The sequence below is a fragment of the Physella acuta genome, unplaced genomic scaffold (genome assembly GCF_028476545.2).
Source record: "Physella acuta isolate Inbredline_101_S28 unplaced genomic scaffold, ASM2847654v3 ptg000562l, whole genome shotgun sequence".
In the NCBI taxonomy this organism is placed as follows: Eukaryota; Metazoa; Mollusca; class Gastropoda; family Physidae; genus Physella; species Physella acuta.
The window spans coordinates 1,183,961-1,199,165 of record NW_026732081.1 but is presented as its reverse complement, the minus strand read 5'-3'; the positions used below and the strand labels follow the sequence as shown (position 1 = coordinate 1,199,165).

At 38.9% G+C, this 15,205-nt stretch overlaps 1 protein-coding gene across 1 annotated transcript in view; it reads left to right on the top strand.

Annotated features, from left to right (window-relative positions):
* Positions 1–2,203: 2,203 nt before the first annotated feature.
* Positions 2,204–15,205, top strand: part of LOC131946503 (5-hydroxytryptamine receptor) — a 95,637-nt gene continuing 82,635 nt past the window's right edge. The window contains exon 1 of the mRNA XM_059307321.1: positions 2,204–2,389. The gene's annotated coding sequence lies outside the window, so the exon portion shown is untranslated. The remainder of the gene's footprint in view (positions 2,390–15,205) is intronic.

Genomic DNA, 15,205 nt, shown 5'->3' with positions numbered 1-15,205 from the left:
AAGATATGGTCACTAGGATAATTCTGTTACCCGCTGACCATTTTCCCCACACTCAAGCCGATTAATTTGATTTTACACCCAGACCGCCCAGCACGAAGAATAATCGCATTCTTTTCAGTGGGCGACAGACATAGTTTAAAATCTCACAATAGCAGCTAATAATATACAATTAATAGTATTTACAAAATTCAACTACATGCAAATGCTCATTCAACCAAAACAGTCCATTTCGTGTTCGCATGAAGAAGATGTACAGGCATGGGTTTCGAACTCGTCAGATTTGAGTTAGCGGACGTGTGTGTTACCACTAGACCACACGGTCTCCTAATAGTACTCACAAAATAATCCAACGACATCTAGGTAGGTCGCTAACCCCCCCCCCCCCCCCCGACCAGTATGGACATAGGTCAAATTCATTGATACGGTCCCACTAAATGGTCCCACTAAATGGCCCCACTAAATGGTCCCACTAAATGGTCCCACTAAATGGTCCCACTAAATGGTCCCAATAAATGGTCCCAATAAATGGTCCCACTAAATGGTCCCACTAAATGGTCCCAATAAATGGTCCCACTAAATGGTCCCACTAAATGGTCCCACTAAATGGTCTCACTAAATGGTCCCACTAAATGGTCCCAATAAATGGCCCCACTAAATGGTCCCACTAAATCGTCCCACTAAATGGTCCCACTTAATGGCCCCACTAAATGGTCCCACTAAATGGTCCCACTAAATAGTCCCACTAGAAGCCTTTAACTACAGATTACCAACTAGATCAGCTCAGGTAACATCATCCTACCCCCCCTCACCTGTAACCCACCCCCACCCCACCCCCACACCACAACTAACCTGCTGCTACATGTCTACACCAGTAAGGTCGGCACGTGTTTTTCTGTGTGAGCACATGGCTCATTAGCGGCAGAAAAATGCTCCAACCCGTTAGCGATTATGAAATTTTTATACCCGGCTTCAGCGAAATGCAAACAGCTTAGCTGCACCAGTCCTTAACCCTAGAGCTCCATTGTTGTCTTTAGCCTAGGGGTTCATGAAGCTCCACCATAGGTAATGTCGGAGTAAAAAACGCAGTAGTGGTTTGAAGAAAAATGTTAAGGACAAAGAAGTAAACCTTGATCATATTAAATTTTCATAGCTAGACGTTGCAATTAGCTTTAACTAATGAACTCATCAGTTATTTAACTCGTGAGGTGGCTGATCGAGGCTTTTTATTCTCTAAAAAACAAACGCCGTTTCCTCTTATAGATGGCTGTTACTTTGGAGTAATTACTTTTTAAATATATATCTTCAAATCTATTTTTATATTAAAAAATAAAGCGCTTTATGTTCTAACTCATAGTGTATCTTGTATTGCATTTAAAATTGTTTCTTTAGATAGCAACATACATTTATATCTATTTATTCACATTCATTTAATTAATAATACAATCCAATTTTTTTAAACGAACATAGTTAAACTTGTACTTGCTAAGCACTCCACTATTCAAACTAGCATCTCCGTGTTTACAGTGGAAACAAAGAATTTAATTGTACGTCGAAATAATGATAGATTACACACATATATTTTTTATTTAAAAGTACAATCATCAACGACCATTCATCAACCAAGACAACGCAATACGCATACACAATAACCGAACACACCTACACCGTGAACACATTTACCTATAGACCTGATGTTCACACCACAACGGGGAACTATTCGAACACTGTTCAAACCGCTTTGGTATTGATTACATTAAATACCATCTGCTTCAAAAGTAAGTACGTTATATTACAGCTCAACAGCTGCAGAACTGACCAATGAATAACTTTTTTTTTCGTTTTTTATATTTTCATCAGAATATCTGAGAAAACTGACGGGGATTTTCTTGTTGAGGAAAGCAAACACTAAACAGCAAATTACGGATAGATCTGGTTGGTTTCTCAGGAAAATGTTTAATTTTTCAGCGTGAAACTAAAGATTTTTAAAAGAACTTCTGAAGATCTGCGACAAAAAGCTTTGAAGATCTATGACAAGAAGTGCTAAGGATTTATGACAAGAATTGTTGAAGATCAATGATGAGAATTTCTAAGGATTTATGAGAAGTTCTGAAGATCTTAGGACAAGAGTTTCTAAGGATTTATGAGAAGTTCTGAAGATCCGTGTACGATTGAATGAACACTACCACCATACTACAAGTCTCTGAAGATTTTCTATAGTCAGTGAAGACCTCATTGAGGGGGGACCAAACAAGGAGATTTGGTGTTAGACTCCAGCAGACCAAACTCTGACCTGGGCAGGTATTGAGGATGTGGGTTCCGTTACGTTGGAGAAAACGGAAATTTTGTTGTTTTCATCGTTTCTGTATTTTTGGATGGTCGGCGAGAAAAGGTAAGGCGTGTTTGTGTGATATTGGTGGCGTCTTTTGTGTTCTTTGTGGTGTCTTTTGTGTTCTTTGTGAAGTGTTTATGTGATCTTTGTGTTGTGTTTATGTGTTCTATGTGGCGTCTTTTGTGATCTTTGTGTTTTTTTGTGAAGTGTTTATGTAATCTTTGTGTTTTGTTACGTGATATTTGTGTTGTGTTTATGTATTTTTAGTGTTGTAAACATGTGATCATTGCTGATGTCATGCCGTGATCTCTGCAAGTGTTTTGTTTGATCTTTCGAGTGTGTATTTATGATCTTTACTGGTCTGTAAATCGATCTTTATAGATTTGTCCATCTTATCTTTATCATTGCGTTCAAATTATCTTTACCACTGCGTTTGTATGATCTTTACCATTCGCGATCGTATGGTCTTTACAATTGTTTTATATGATCTTTACAATTGGTTCATATGATCTTTACAATTATTTCATATGATCTTTACATTTATTTCATATGATCTTTACCATTGTTTCTTATGGTCTTTACGATTATGTTCGTATGATTATTATGGCTGTGTTCATATGATCTGTATTTTTATTGATGATCTTTGCTTCATTAACTTTGTGTTAAACATATTCACACGCGTGATGTGTGACAACTAATCAAGCATGAAACACGTAAGCATATGTTTTTTTAGTAGTCAGTCAGTCGTACTAAGCGACATATGTTATACTTTTTAGCCAGTGAACCTTACTTAGCTACACATGTTTAGCCAGTCAGCCTTACTTAGCTACACATGTTTAGCCAGTTAGCCTTACTTAGCTACACATGTTTAGCCAGTTAGCCAGTCAGCCTTACTTAGCTACACATGTTTAGCCAGTTAGCCAGTCAGCCTTACTTAGCTACACATGTTTAGCCAGTTAGCCAGTCAGCCTTACTTAGCTACACATGTTTAGCCAGTTAGCCAGTCAGCCTTACTTAGCTACACATGTTTAGCCAGTTAGCCAGTCAGCCTTACTTAGCTACACATGTTTAGCCAGTTAGCCTTACTTAGCTACACATCTTTAGCCAGTCAGTCTTACTAAGCTACACATGTTTAGCCAGTCAGCCTTACTTAGCTACACTTATTTAGCCAGTGAACTTTACTTAGCTACACATGTTTAGCCAGTCAGCCTTACTTAGCTACACATGTTTAGCCAGTTAGCCTTACTTAGCTACACATGTTTAGCCAGTTAGCCAGTCAGCCTTACTTAGCTACACATGTTTAGCCAGTCAGCCTTACTTAGCTATACAAGTTTAGCCAGTCAGCATTACTTAGCTACACATGTTTAGCCAGTCAGCCTTACTTAGCGACACACCCGATATATATTACCTAATCCACTACGCGCTTTCCCCATATACCGAGTTTAGAAGTGAAAAAGAGTATATGTGACTCAATGTTACATATAAATGATAAAATGATATACTTGACTCCTTTCATTTTAGCTTACCGCTCATTAATTGTATACATATATAGGCATATATATATATATATATATATATATATATATATATATATATATATATATATATATATATATATATATATGTGTGTGTGTGTGTGTGTGTAAATGTATAAATAAAGTAATTCAAACCGTATCAGATGCAACTATAAATTCTACAAAATATTTTTTTCCTTGGCCAGTAACACAACTATCACCCGCTGTTATATAATGACTTGCTGTGAAAAATGCTTTTATTAGGTTTTAAACCTACTTGACGAGAAAATGCTAACCTGTGCTAATTACTGGTGCTGGGCTAAAATTGACGATAAAATGGAATTATGGGCCGGCTTTTGATATAAATGGCCTAATATATATCCAACAGGTGTGGGTGAAATAATGTGGGTCATTTAATAATTTTATTAGCTAAAATGGTAACAACAATTAAAATACAACCGGCATGAAGTTAAATAAAATAAAAGATCGGTACGTTTAAGGTTAGATTTATCATGATGAAAAAAAAGTTTGTTAGATGTAGAAAATGTAGATCGAACATTAGTGAAACTGTACTTTCGTGGATGTGATTCGTCATTGTCAGCAAATGTGTTTTAAAGTACGGTAATACAATTGGATGACTGCAATTTCCCTTCATCTCGTCGACGTGTGGATTTATTCTGACATTTATCTGCGGCTGTGGTTAGTCGATAGGGTGGGGTGGGGTGAGGGGGTTGAAGCTATCCCATCATACCGTCTGAGGAGGGTACGATTTAAAAATGTATTGCGTCACCAAGCAGTTTGTTATCTCTCTCCGGTCGCTGTTTAGTTGACGTCATATTTTGGTTACTGGGCACAATTGAGCAGACATCTTGCTTAACTACGTCACCTTTTAAGTGACGTCATTGTGAGCCATTGGAGTCTTTCTGGAAAATTATTCATAATAGTTTTGTTATCATTTTCTAACATGACTTGTTGATCACCATTATGTAGTTGTGGGGTGTCACCTTTATGTAGTTGGGGTGTGTCACGATTATGTTGTGGCATGTGTCACCATTATGTGATTGTCGCATGTGTCACCATTTTGTTGTTGCATATGTCACCATTATATAGTTGTAGCATGTGTCACCATTATGTAGTTGTGGCATGTGTCACCATTATGTAGTTGTGGTATGTGTCACTGTGCCTTACTGCTCACCCTCCACGTCACCATTATATAGTTGTGGTATAAGTCACCATTATATAGTTGTGGTATAAGTCACCATTATGTAGTTGTGGTATGCGTCACCATTATATAGTTGTGGTATAAGTCACCATTATGTAGTTGTGGTATGTGTAACCATTATGTAGTTGTGGTATATGTCACCATGCCTCACTGCTCACCTTCCGCGTCACCACTACACGTGTATGTCTTGCACGAGTTTCCCCCCCCCCCCCACTCTATGTGACGTCAGTTTTTAACCTCGTGTCACCAGTTGACGTCTTGACGTAGGTCACCACCAGTTCACCATGACGTCAATCAAACCAAAGCCGAGCTGTGTTTGTCTGGGTTGACCTTGACATTCACACAACCGGAAGCCTGCATTTCTGGAACTCAATTTTTCTCTGACAGGTCAGATCTGGCCTAACCCTCAGAGGCCCTTCATTCTACTGGAGGCTGGGGCTGTTTTAGCTTTCTGGCTTTTAACTCTTCCAGTCTTAATACACAATGTGTCCGTCGTATATATATATATATATATATATATATATATATATATATATATATATATATATATATATATATATATATATATATATATATATATATATATAAAACTATATATATATATATATATATATATATATATATATATATATATATATATATATATATAGATATATAGATATAGATATATATATATATATATATATATATATATATATATCACTTCTCCAGAACCTGACTAACCAGACATTTTTAAAAAGTTTTTGTTTTCTTTAACATTTCTATATTTAACACTTGTTGAAATCGAATTGTGAAACAATAGTAAGAGAAATAACGACGAATTATATTGACATTATCCTTTGTTGAATTTAAAACATAATGGTGTATACACCCCGAAAAAAAAAGAAAAATGAAGTTAGAAAAGCTTTCCCTGTTATATACAAAACTAGGCATGCTGCCCAGCTTCGCTTAGGCTTTCGAAAACATTGAGAATTTGAATGCTTAATTAATTCGCCCGAAGGTCGGTCTACGACCTCAAGAGTTATGAAGAGGTTCCTCCGTGGACATTTTTTTTCGATTTATAGCTCATATAAGGTACCGGTCAGTCGAGGTCAGTTTTGACCCCCACATCGTAGACTTTTCGGCCAACCGGCCCCCGTGTTCTGTCGCACCAAGGCAAGATCATGCCAAATTTGAAGCGCCTGCGGCGCCGGGAAGTGCCCTATCGGACACCCGACAATCTAGATCTAGATCTAGATTCCTAAAAGAATTTTTTTTTTAAATTTAGCCCGAGCATAATAAAAAAGAATACATTAACCAAGTTGACTTGCTGTGTCTCGATCCCGCACCACCTGCGTGGTTTAATGTACACTAACATCTCCGCTATTTAGGCACCTTATAAAATACGGAGAATGAAACACGTATTTTAAAATCTTAACTTACGCGAATATGCCTATTCTTTCAAATTAATTTTTTATCCCAAATTAGCCAGTTCCAAACAAAGATTTTGTATAAAATAAATAAGTCTTGAAATAGTTTAGTCCTAATATAGACATTTATTTTTGGAATTGATTTTAGAGAAGTTAGAGTCTAAATCTAGATCTTAGCGTCTACGTCTAGATCTAGTTATTGCGTAGATTTAGATTTAGATTTAGTCTAGATCTAGAATCTCTAGATCTAGAATCCAAATACATAAAATAAATTTTATGAGTTTAGGCCGGAAAAATTGTATTGTATACATTTCATAGTGTACGTAGATCTAAATCAAATTTGAATGAAATAGTTCATTTCTTTTCATTCTTAACACGGCAGATGACGTCATTAGTTAATGTATAAGCAATAGTGACGTCACAGTTTTATGCGTTCTTTTTCACATATATTAATGCTTTTCCGGTTGCATAAATAATACTGTTTCTCTACATTCGAATACGCCTTAAATTTTTATTTTTCTTCTTTAAGTAAAATTGTGGTTATACATTTAAAACATCTAACATATTATTTTCAACAAAAGTCCGTAAAAAATTCTCGATATATCGCTGCCGTTTCTGACGTGATGTCCGGCGAAAATTTTTTGCGGACAGAGAAAGAGAGAGAGAGAGAGATGTGCGCACATTGGGCTTTTATAAATTAGGATTTCTATAGCATTAACAATCTTCCTTATACTTAGTTAAAACCTAAAGGACAAATAACGGACATATAATCTAACCCATTAAACCCGTTAGGATTAGGGTATGGCCACAGGTCAAGTATTCCTATAAGGATCCCACGCTAAAAACCACAATCGACCAATTCAATGTCAATACAAAATATTACAAAACCCAGTTCACTCTCTCCTTAAAAAGATTTTATTTTTTTACTTCCAATCTTAAACCCCAGTACAAGAAGAGCTCACAATAGGATAATCGCCCTTATTGCTATTTTTAGTCTGACCTTTAACCCACATAAACACCCAATACAAAAGTCCAACTTTCTCCCCAAAAGAGCCGTTTCTTTCATACAGAAAAAAAATCGAAAACTACCAAAACAAATCCAATCCAGACAGCATACATAATCTATCCCATAATTTCAGACATCTTGAGATAGAGGGGTAGATGAAAGAAAATATGTAGGTTGATATGAGGCGGCTTGCTTTGTATTTTTTATGTAAATACTATCAAGTGAGACCGAATGGAATCCAACTCGTAATGTTGTAGATAAAGATGTAGATTTACCATTGTCCAGTGGTTTCTAGAGAAATTCGTTTATTCTGTAGCTAAACTGTCATGTAAGTTTGACAATGTCAATTTATTTTTAAAAATAAGGTTTTATTAAAAGTACATCTTTGACAGGGTACGTGGGCTTTTTAAAAACGATATCAAAACAATATCGTAGGAGGTTTATTTTTAAATCTGACAGCTTCGATGTTAAGAGTTAGGGATAGCTCAGATATAGAGACGAGTATTAGTTTAAGATCAGGTCTAGGGGTTATGTGAGGGCCTTAACAAGAGCTAACACTAAATATACCCTGCTCAGGTTTAAATTATCATCTATTGCTGTTTGTGTTCAAGACACATGGGATAGATGAAGTAGGGTTAATCTGTTTTTAATGACCTTGGTATAGAAGTGGATAATGTGGTAAGCACTATCCCCAGCTGTTTCATGTATGAATGAGTACTAGATTTTTCAAAGCGTGTCGAGCAATGCTCCAAGTCAGAGTATGTTGGGCCACAACTACACATCATGACTACTGTACTGCCTAAATAGTGTACATAATGACAACTATGCTACCCAACTACTGTACATCATGACAACTATATTACCCAAGTACTGTACATTATGACAACTATACTACCCAACTACTGTACTGCCCAAATAGTTTATATCATGACAACAGTACTGCCCAACTAGTGTACACCATGAGTCCTGTACTGCCCACACAAGGCTAAGTCTGGGAGCTGGAAGATGTTATCAGATTCTATTGACACCAGACAAGACAAATAGATTTTATTGGCCCTGGTCTTTGTTGGAGGTCAAATAGAACAGAGTTCTCGGTCTTGATTAAGTCACGTCGGTATCGGCCCTGGATCCGTCAGATTGGAGTCGTCTGCTGGTCAAGGTGGAGTACACGATACTGTATATACCTACACCCATACATATATACACTCACACACACATATATATATATATATATATATATATATATATATATATATATATATATATATATATATATATATATATATATATATATATATATATATATATATATATATATATATATATATATATATATATATATATATATATATATATATATATATATATATATATATATATATGGCTACAGGACATTACCCCCACCCCAGGAAATTACCCTCCCCCCGGACATTCCCCCCCCCCCCCGTATTTACCATCCGGAGCAATTACCCCTGTCAATTACCACCCCCCGTCAATTACCCCTCCGGGGAATTAACCCCCCCCCCCCTCAAGTTAGAATCTAACTTACTAGAATTCTATACTTATAGATTACCTAAATCCTAACCTTAAGAAAAAGACCAAAACCTAAACATCCACCTCACCCTAAACCTAAAACTCAACACAAAGCCAAAACCAACGCTAGACAGTAACGCAAGATAATTAATTTGAATCTTCAGCCCTGAAAAAGATTATCCCAAATCTCCACTATATGACAACGCCGTCGATCAGTAACGCGCACAACTGCTAACCCGAAAGTCCCGTGTTCGGATCCCTTACTTCGGTCAGTAGTACGTCATTGAATCCACCCAACACAGAAGTTATTCAAAGCTATGGACAATAAACACTACTCAGTATGCAACTGAACCACTATTTCTTTATATGCCGAAGTCAGAGAAACAGATGAACTCTACTTTACCTGTCACAGTCACCCCCAGATCCATAGCTTAACCTAACTATTATCCTTAACCGTAACCTTTTATACTAACCTCAAACAAGAACCTAAAACAACAAGTATTTTCTCTGTGTTACTCTAACATATTTAGCAGAAAACTTGTTCTGTAAACTAAGCCTTCATACATCACATGCAGTCCATTCCACCCCACCCCCTTTCATAATTCCATAAGTAATTTGCACCAAACCACTTACCACCCTAGTTGCACCAAACCACCTACCAACCTAGTTCACCAAACCACCTACCACCCTAGTTCACCAAACCACCTACCACCCTAGTTCACCAAACCACCTACCACCCTAGTTCACCAAACCACCTACCACCCTAGTTCTAAACTTTCCCAGCCTAGTTCAGAGACAACGCCGTTGTTGATTTATTTGTTTACTTAATCCACGCCACAGACAGTGGCGTAACGAGGTTTTCATCTTCCTAACTTCTCGCACTTCTATACCCCCACCCCTCTTTCCTACGCCTTCCAGCGTAAGTTGTTTTACAATTTTCTTGCAGCCAGAATTTATTTATTCGATCCCCCCTCGGGTCGTGTGAGAGACTCCCCCCTCGGGCCGTGTGAGAGACTCCCCCCTCGGGTCGTGTGAGAGACTAGTTCAACCGCCATGTTTGATGTAGTGTGGATATTGTCCGAAAATAACTGGCCAGTGCTTTGGAGTTGTTCAGCCTACAAAAGAACATTTGGCAGCTTCTTTCAGTTGGTTGGTCGGACTTAGACGTCATTGAGTGCTACAATTTCAGAGGTGTAGACTGTAGATAGACCATAATGGTTGTGGTCTAGTTGCTGATGGTGTGGCGGTGTATTTGATGATGTTGTTGTTGCCTATTTGATGATGGTGTGGTGATCTATTTGTTGATGGTATTGTGGTCTATTTGCTGATGTTGTGGTAGTCTGTTTGCGGATGGTGTGGGTGATACAGTTATTGATGGTTTTGGAGATATACTTGGTCCAGTTGTTGATGGTGTTTGTCTAAGCTTTTGATGATGTGGGTGATATTGGTGGTGAGGTTGCTGATGAAGTGGGTGGTGTGGGTAGTCCTGATGTTGGTGTTTGGTCCAGGTGTTGATGGTGTTTGTCTAAGCTTTTGATGATGTGAGTGATATTGGTCGTGAGGTTGCTGATGAAGTGAGTGGTGTGGGTTGTCCTGATGTTGGTGTATGGTCCAGGTGTTGATGGTGTGTGGACAGGCTTTTGATGGTGTTAGTATTACAGTTAATTTATTGTCCAGTTCTTGATGGTGTGAATGGTGTAGTTGGTCCACTTGTGGATGATGCTGTTGGTTTGGGCAGCCAATTTGTTGATGGTGACGTTTAACCTTAATATGTTTGGTCAAAAAATATGAGTGTTGGCAACACTTCCCAAATCCCCCCCCCCTCACACACACACACATATTCCCGGGATCGCCAAAACATTTCTTGCCCGATGATTTCACTAGCGACCATAAATCTTCTGTGATAAGCACCCCCCACCCCCACCCCGACCCCCCACACACTCACCCTCATCAAAGCACGCGCCTCCCTCTATCAGACAGCCATGTTTCAGTTCTCTTCAAATCACCAATAAATTGCTACGTTAGATGGTTCACCTTTCAGTACTCACCGCAAGATATTTTAGCGTAACACAACCGCAAGTGGGTTTCAAAAACTAGGTCCAGTGTTCGATTTATATATATATATATATATATATATATATATATATATATATATATATATATATATATATATATATATATATATATATATATATTCTTATCAAGCTCTTTTAACCGTTCTGAGATCAAATTGATACCCCTTACGTCACTAATCATAGGAATCCGCGATATGACGTCAGTAATCACAGACATCTCGGTATGACGTCACTAATCACAGGAAGCTGCGGTATGACATCACAACCTGGAGGCTGTTGAGTGGTCGGATAATTTAGGTCAGGTTAACGGTTTATGGCTGGGCGATATCGATCCCCCCGCGGATCGAATCGATCGGATAAAATAGATAGGTTGGAGTATGCTTTTAATGCAGCTTGTGTTCGCCCACTGCTTTGGAGCCGAATCCTAAACACGACTACTGCTGAGGTGATGTATAGAGTAAATATATCCACAGTGGACTTGCTATGTTGCAATACAACTTGTATACATTTTTTTTATCAAAATACGTGTACAGTATAAATGATAACCCTATAACATCAATATACATTGTAAGGTTACATCTTCTTTAGGTGTAATACAACCTCATTATAAAAATCATCATAAATACGTTCACATCTTTGCATATAATAAATACAGATTTTAATTGCAAACTACATACTAATGGACTTAAATTAACTTAAAATTGACAAAAACTTGTAAAAATGTCAATTAAATATCCTTTCAAGCCTGGCGGTACTTTGAGTAGCGCTGTTTATAAAAACTGTATTTGAAAGATTGTGTAGTCGGCGAAATAAACCACTGCGTTAGTTTTAAATCAAGCTAAGGTACTCATTAAAACTGAGTTGACTCACGGGCCTCAATGTGATAAATCCGGGGACCGAACTGTGGTTATGCAGTCGTGTGTTCTACTACTCAACCACTGCGTTCCATAATTAGATTAATGCCGTACATTTTTAATTAATTTGACGTCGAGACGTACTCTAGTAATTAGCGTCTAGCAAGGTGTTAGCGTGTACTACACCTCTAAGCTGGTAAAGTCGTGTTTACAGGAGACCCAGGCCTGTTACTGGATAACTTGCACTTTAATTGTAGGGGTAATTTTTTTTTACCTTAATGATTGCGTGAGAGGGGTAGTCCGGGTGTGGGGTGGTTTTTGTGAGGGGGTAGTGTGGGTGTGGGTTAGGTTTGTGAGGGGATAGTGTGGATGTGGGTTAGGTTTGTGAGGGGATAGTGTAAGCCTGGGATATTCTGGTACAGAAGATAATTAGGTGTGTACTTGTGTGGGTTATGTAATTGTGTGGGTTATGTAATTGTGCGGGTTGTGTAATTGTGTGGGTTGTGTAATTGTGTGGGTTGTGTAATTGTGTGGGTTGTGTAATTGTGTGGGTTGTGTAATTGTGTGGTTTGTGTAATTGTGTGGGTTGTGTAATTGTGTGGTTTGTGTAATTGTGTGGGTTGTGTAATTGTGTAGGTTGTGTAATTGTGTGGGTTGTGTAATTGTGTGGGTTGTGTAATTGTGTGGGTTGTGTAATTGTGTGGGTTGTGTAATTGTGTGGGTTGTGTAATTGTGTGGGTGGTGTAATTGTGTGGGCCGTGTAATTGTGTGGGTTGTGTAATTGTGTGGGTTATGTAATTGTGTGGGTTATGTAATTGTGTGGGTTGTGTAATTGTGTGGTTTGTGTAATTGTGTGGGTTGTGTAATTGTGTGGGTTGTGTAATTGTGTGGTTTGTGTAATTGTGTGGTTTGTGTAATTGTGTGGTTTGTGTAATTGTGTGGTTTGTGTAATTGTGTGGGTTGTGTAATTGTGTGGTTTGTGTAATTGTGTGGGTTGTGTAATTGTGTGGGTTGTGTAATTGTGTGGGTTGTGTGGGTCATGTAATTTTGTATGTTGTGTAATTGTGTGGGTCATGTAATTGTGTGGGTTGTGTAATTGTGTGGGTCATGTAATTGTGTGGGTTGTGTAATTGTGTGGGTTGTGTAATTGTGTGGGTTGTGTAATTGTGTGGTTTGTGTAATTGTGTGGGTCATGTAATTGTGTGGGTTGTGTAATTGTGTGGGTTGTGTAATTGTGTGGGTTGTGTAATTGTGTGGTTTGTGTAATTGTGTGGTTTGTGTAATTGTGTGGGTTGTGTAATTGTGTGGGTTGTGTAATTGTGTGGGTTGTGTAATTGTGTGGTTTGTGTAATTGTGTGGTTTGTGTAATTGTGTGGGTTGTGTAATTGTGTGGGTTGTGTAATTGTGTGGGTTGTGTAATTGTGTGGGTTGTGTAATTGTGTGGGTGGTGTAATTGTGTGGGTTGTGTAATTGTGTGGGTGGTGTAATTGTGTGGGTTGTGTAATTGTGTGGGTTATGTAATTGTGTGGGTTATGTAATTGTGTGGGTTGTGTAATTGTGTGGTTTGTGTAATTGTGTGGGTTGTGTAATTGTGTGGGTTGTGTAATTGTGTGGTTTGTGTAATTGTGTGGTTTGTGTAATTGTGTGGTTTGTGTAATTGTGTGGGTTGTGTAATTGTGCGGGTTGTGTAATTGTGTGGGTTGTGTGGGTCATGTAATTTTGTATGTTGTGTACTTGTGTGGGTCATGTAATTGTGTGGGTTGTGTAATTGTGTGGGTCATGTAATTGTGTGGGTTGTGTAATTGTGTGGGTTGTGTAATTGTGCGGGTTGTGTAATTGTGTGGGTTGTGTGGGTCATGTAATTTTGTATGTTGTGTAATTGTGTGGGTCATGTAATTGTGTGGGTTGTGTAATTGTGTGGGTCATGTAATTGTGTGGGTTGTGTAATTGTGCGGGTTGTGTAATTGTGCGGGTTGTGTAATTGTGTGGGTTGTGTGGGTCATGTAATTTTGTATGTTGTGTAATTGTGTGGGTCATGTAATTGTGTGGGTTGTGTAATTGTGTGGGTCATGTAATTGTGTGGGTCATGTAATTGTGTGGGTTGTGTAATTGTGTGGGTTGTGTAATTGTGCGGGTTGTGTAATTGTGTGGGTTGTGTGGGTCATGTAATTTTGTATGTTGTGTAATTGTGTGGGTCATGTAATTGTGTGGGTTGTGTAATTGTGTGGGTCATGTAATTGTGTGGGTTGTGTAATTGTGCGGGTTGTGTACTTGTGTGGGCCGTAGACTTGTGTGGGTTGTTTAGTGGGTTGCGGGTTAACGAGTATGCACTCCCTCCCTGCGATTAGTGGGTCCCAAGAATTTGCCAAGAAAAAAAAGCCATTCTGTTTTTTTTATAACATTTGTAAGTGGGTTAGTCGAATGAGTGGGGTAGGTGGGTGATCGTGTGTGTGGGACGTGGTGGTTGGTCAGTGTGGGTAGGGGTAGTGGTTTAGTAGATGTGTTTGATCTGTAGGGTGTACTGGGTAAACAGTGGAGGCGGGACGACAGCGGGGTGAAGGGAGGGAGAGGGGGATCAAATGGAGGATGTGTTTTTGGAAAGATGAGGTGTCTTAGATGAGGTGTCTTAGATGAGGTGTCTTAGAAGAGGTGTTTCAGCATCGAGGGGATTTACATGGGGTGGGGCAGGCGTGCGACGTCACTGTTGCGTCGAAGAGTGGGGCGTCAAAGAGTAGGGCGTCAAAGAGTGGGGCGTCACTGAGTGGGGCGTCACTGAGTGGGGCGTCAACGAGTGGGGCGTCAAAGAGTGGGGCGTCAAAGAGTGGGGCGTCAAAGAGTAGGGCGTCAAAGAGTAGGGCGTCACTGAGTGGGGCGTCAACGAGTGGGGCGTCAAAGAGTGGGGCGTCAACGAGTGGGGCGTCAAAGAGTGGGGCGTCAAAGAGTGAGGCGTCAAAGAGTAGGGCGTCAAAGAGTGGGGCGTCAAAGAGTGGGGCGTCAAAGAGTAGGGCGTCAAAGATTAGGGCGTCAAAGAGTAGGGCGTCAAAGAGTAGGGCGTCAATGAGTGGGGCGTCAAAGATTATGAGCAATACGTTTCTTACTTAAAACCAAATTCATCTCTAATTTCCTTGAACCCCAAATGTGTACGTAAAGCCGCCTTACAGTGTACACACATTGACCACAAGGCCAGATGTGTACATAAAGCCACCGTACAGCGTACAAATGTTTACATAAAGTTACCGTACAGTGTACACACATTGACCACA